The following is a 5434-nucleotide window of genomic DNA, read 5'->3' as shown; positions in this document are numbered from 1 at the left end:
GGCTCTGTGGCGCAATGGATAGCGTGTTGGATTTCTAAATAATGATTGAGACGATATTCAAAGGTTGTGGGTTCACGTCCCACCAGAGTCAGATTTTGGACCAGAAACAGAGGAGCACAACGGAACAACAAATGAAGAAATGCGCCAAAAGCACAGACTCGGAGACAGAGCGAGAGAGAGGAGCAGAGCAGGGGAAAAAAAATCGAGGAGTGACGTCACAATGGAGAGTGAGAGCAGGGAAACAGAGAGCTGCTGGGGTGAGGACACAGGATTTGGTTCTTTCTTCGGTGCAGTGGAAGGAGCTGTTTGGTGAGGATCTGGTAAGCTGTGACATCACAGGCAAGCAGGTAGCTGATTGGTTTGGAAGAACCGACCTGCTTGATGTGCATCTGGTAAGTGATTAAGATCCATTTTAGTCCTAACGTTTAAAATAGTAAACAAACTAGTGGTAAGTTTAATAAAATATGCAATGAAATGAATAATTGAATAAAATATTTAAGTAGTTAATTGAAACACGTTCAGGATGACAGGACAGGTGATGTGTCACAGCTGCAGCATGTGGGAGTTCCTGGATGCCAGTGTGATCCAGGGCGAACACGTCTGCAGTAAGTGTTTGCGGCTCAAAGAGGGAGAAAAAAGGAATGTAGTGGTAGTAGGGGACAGTATAGTAAGGTGGATTGACTCTGTTCTCTGCAGCAAAAGCAAGAGTCCAGACGGCTGTGTTGCCTGCCGGTGCCAGGATTCAGGACATCTGCTCAGGGCTGGAGCGAAACATACAATGGGAGGGGGAGGAGCCAGTCGTCGTGGTCCATGTCGGTACCAAAGACATAGGCAGGACAAGCATAGAGGTTCTGCAAAGTCAGTATGAGGAACTAGGCACCAAATTAAGAAGCAGAACCTCAAAGTTAATCATCTCTGGATTATTACCTGAGCCATGTGCAAATTGGCATAGGACAAATAAGATTAGAGAAAGTAATGTGCGGCTGAAAGACTGGTGTGGTAGTAGTGGGTTCTGGCTCATGGGTCGTTGGCACCAGTGCTGGCGAAAGAGGTGGCTGTACCGTTGGGACGGTCTACACCTGAACCGTGCTGGTGCCGGTGTTCTAGCGAGCCAAATAACTAGAGAAGTAGAGACGGTGTTAAACTGAATAGTGGGGGCAAGGGATCAAATTTGGGAAGATATGGAGAATCAAGGAGAAGAGACAAGGCAAGAGAGAAAGGTATAAATATGGGAAATGATAAAGAGACCGAGACAGGAAGGGACAGAATGTACAAATCTAAGAGTAAATCGACAGATAAGGCTAGAGGTGACAAAAATAATAAAAGGACAAAACTAAATGCTCTGTATCTGAATGCATGGAGCATTCGAAACAAAACAGATGAACTGAGAGCACAAATAGAATAAATAAGTACGATCTGATAGTCATTACAGAGACATGGCTGCAGGGCGACATAGATTGGGATGTGAATATTGGAGGTGACATGGCATTTTGGAAGGACAGGAAGCTTGGAAAAGGTGGCGGGGTAGCTCTGTTAATTAATGATGGTATTAGCGTAATAGAGAGGGATGACCTAAGTTCAGGAGATCACGATGTAGAAGCAGTTTGGGTACAAATGAGAAATCATAAAGGCAAGAAGTCACTTGTGAGAGTGGTGTACAGGCCACCTAACATTAACCACACTGTCAGATGGGATATAAAGGGAGAAATAATGGCAGCTTGTCAGAAAGGTACTGTGATAATTATGGGGGATTTTAATCTACATATAGATTGGAAAATTCAGATGGGCAGAGGTAGAATAGATGAGGAATACATAGAATGTTTTGGGGATAATTTCTTGGAACAATACATTCTGGAGCCAACCAGAGAACAGGCTATACTAGACCTGGCATTGTGCAACGAGATAGGATTAATTAATGACCTCATAGTTAAGGTGCCCCTAGGTAGTAGCGATTATAATATGATTGAATTTTACATTCAGTTTGAGGGAGAGGAAAGTGGGTCCCAGACTAGTATTTTAAATGTAAATAAGGGCAATTATAAGGTCATGAAAGCAGAGCTAGCTAAAGTGAACTGGCAAATTAGGTTAAGGGATAAGTCAATAGAGATGCAGTGGCAGACATTTAAGGGGATATTTCAGAATACACAGAATAGATACATTTCAACGAGAAAGAAAAGTTCCAAAGGTGGGACTCACCATCCATGGTTCACGAAAACAGTTAAAGATACTATCAAACTTATAGAAAAAGCCTATAATTGTGCAAAGGTGGGAGGCAGGTCAGAAGATTGGACAGAATATTAAAAAAACAGCAAAGAATGACTAAAAGATTGAGAAGGAAGGTAAAATTAGAGTATGAGAGAAAGCTCGCAAGAAATTTCAAGACAACTAGTAAGAGTTTCGATAGATATTTTAAAAAGAAAAGAGTTAACAAAGCGACTGTTGGTCCAATAGAAAGTGTGTCTGGGGAATTAATAATGGATAATTAAGAGATGGCAGATGAATTGAACAGATACTTTGCATCGGTCTTCACTATTGAGGATACAAATAACATCCCAGTATTAGCCGTATATCAGGAAATTGAAGGGATGGAGGAACTCAAGAAAATTACAATCACCAGGGAAGTGGTACTAAACAAATTGTTGGAGCTGCGGGTTGACAAGTCGCCAGGTCCTGAATTGGCTAGTGAGATAGTTGATGCGCTGGTTTTAATATTCCAAATTTCCCTCGCTTCGGGAAGGTTCTGTTAGATTGGAAAGTAACGAATGTAATTCATTTATTCAAAAAGGGAGGGAGACAGAAAGCAGGAAACGACAGGCCAGTTAGCTTAACATCTGTCTTAGGGAAAATGTTAGGAGCGATTACTGAAGATGTTATAGCAGGGCATTTAGAAAAAATTAAGGTAATCAGGCAGAGTCAACATGGTTTTTTGAAAGGGAAATCATGTTTAACCAATTTATTGGAGTTCTTTGAGGGAGTTACATGTGCTGTGGATAAAGGGGAACCAGTGGATGTATTGTATTTCGATTTCCAGAAGGATAAGGTGCCATATCAAAGGTTATTGCAGAAAATAAAAGCTCATGGTGTCGGGGGTAACATATTGGCATGGATAGAAGATTGGCTAGCTGACAGGAAACAGAGAGTCAGCATAAATGGGTCATTTTCTGGTTGGCAAGAAGTAACGAGTGGTGTGCCACAGGGATCTGTGCTGGGGCCTCAACTTTTTACAATTTATATAAATGACTTAGATGAAGGGACCGAAGGTATTGTTGCTAAATTTGCTGATCACAAAGATAGGTAGGAAAGTAGGTTGTGAAGAGGACATAAGGGGGCTACAAAGGGATATAGATTGGTTAAGTGATTGGGCAAAGACCTGGCAAATGGAGTATAATGTGGGAAAGTCGGAAATTGTCCACTATGGCAGGAAGAATAAAAAAGCATATTATCTAAATGGTGAGAGATTGCAGAGCTCTGAGATGCAGAGGGATCTGGGTGTCCGAGGGCATGAATTGCAAAAGGTTAGTATGCAGGTCCAGCACGTAATTAGGAAAGCTAATAGAATGTTATCATTTATCACCATGGGAATTGAATACAATAGTAGGGAGGTTATGCTTCCGCTATACAGGACATTGGTGAGACCTCTTCTGCAGTACTGAGTACTGTACTGGTCTCCTTATTTGCGGAAGGATGTAAATGCATTGGAGGTAGTACAGAGAAAGTTTACGAGACTAATACATGGAATGGGTGGGCTGTCTTACGAGGAAATATTGGACAAGCTGGGCTTGTCTCCGCCAGAGTTTAGAAGAGAAAGAGGTGACATGATTTGTTATTTAATTTATTAATTAACAAATTAGCTATCCTCCAGTCTTCCGGTACCTCACCCGTGGCTAACGATGATACAAAAATCTCTGCCAGCGCCCCAGCAATCTCCTCCCTTGCTTCCCATAGCATCCTAGGATACATCTGATCAGGCCCTGGGGATTTATCCACCTTAATGCGCTTCAAAACCTCCAACACCTCCTCCTTTGTAATGTTGATATGCTGCAGGATATCGCTGTTCCCTCCCTTGAACTCACTAGCTTCCATGACCTTCTCCACGGTAAATACAGACAAGAAATATTCATTTAAGACCTCGCCCATTTCGCGTGGCTTCACACACAGATTGCCACACTGATCCTTAAGGGGACCTATTCTCTCCCGAGCTACCCTTTTACTCTTAATACACTTATAGAATCTTTTAGGATTCTCCTTTATCTTATCTGCCAGGGAAATCTCATGGCCCCTTTTCGCCCTCCTAATTTCCTTCTTAAGTATACTCCTATATCCCCTATACTTCTCGAGGGACTCGCTCGATCCCAGCTGCCTATACCTGACGTATGCCTCCTTCTTTGTCCTGACCAGACCCTCAATATCCCTCGTCAACCAAGGTTCCCTAAACTTGCCAGCCTTGCCCTTCCTTCTAACAGGAACATGCTGGCCCTGAACTCTTCCTATCTCACTTTGAAAAGCCTCCCACTTGCCAGACGTCCCTTTACCTGTAAACAGCCTCTCCCATTCAACTTTTGAGAGTTCCTATCTGATGCCATGGAAATTAGCCTTCCCCCAATTTAGGACTTCAACCTGAGGACCAGTCCTATTCTTTTTCATAACTATCTTGAAGCTAATAGAGTTATGGTCACTGGTCCCAAAGTGCTCCCCCACTGCCATATCAACCGCCTGCCCATTCTCATTTCCTAAGAGGAGATCGAGTGTAGCCCCTTCTCTAGTCGGGCCATCCACGTACTGCTTCAGAAAACTATCCTGGACTCACTTAACAAATTCTTCCCCATCTGATCCCTTAGCACTAAGGCAGTCCCAGTCAATATTAGGGAAGTTAAAATCACCTACTATTACAACCCTATAATTCCTATACCTATCTGTGATTTCCCTACATATATGCTCCTCCACTTCCCTCTGACTATTGGGGGGCCTATAGTATAATCCCATCAAAGGGATCACCCTTTTATTATTTCTAAGTTCTACCAGTATGGCCTCACTGGACATTCACCCCGGGATATCCTCTCTAGGTACTGCCGTGATGTCCTCCCTAATCAATAGTGCAACTCCCCCTCCTCTCTTACCTCCACCTCTGTCACGCCGGAAGGATCGGTACCGCGGAACATTGAGCTGCCAGTCCTGCCCATCCCTCAACCACGTTTCCGTAATAGCTACAATACCACAATCCCATGTACCGATCCATGCTCTGAGTTCATCTGCCTTACCTGTAAGGATACTTGCATTAAAGTAAATGCAGTTTAGCCCACCAGACCTTCCACGCTCCCTGTCCTGCCCCTGCCTGGCCTGCCTACTGGACTTGCTTGCTTTAACCTCTCCATTTGCCTCAACTATCTCATCGGAGAGACTACTACTTTGGGTCCCACCCCCGCTGCAAGACTAG

General features: G+C 43.5%; 1 non-coding gene across 1 annotated transcript; it reads left to right on the top strand.

Moving 5' to 3' along the window:
* On the top strand, nucleotides 1-91 carry trnar-ucu (transfer RNA arginine (anticodon UCU)). Its single transcript is given in 2 exon segments — nucleotides 1-37; nucleotides 56-91. It is a non-coding gene; the product is annotated as a tRNA-Arg (tRNA).
* The last annotated feature ends 5343 nt before the right edge of the window (nucleotides 92-5434 follow it).

This window comes from Heterodontus francisci, unplaced genomic scaffold (genome assembly GCF_036365525.1).
Source record: "Heterodontus francisci isolate sHetFra1 unplaced genomic scaffold, sHetFra1.hap1 HAP1_SCAFFOLD_286, whole genome shotgun sequence".
NCBI classification, from domain to species: Eukaryota; Metazoa; Chordata; class Chondrichthyes; order Heterodontiformes; family Heterodontidae; genus Heterodontus; species Heterodontus francisci.
This window is presented reverse-complemented; position numbering and strand designations above follow the sequence as displayed.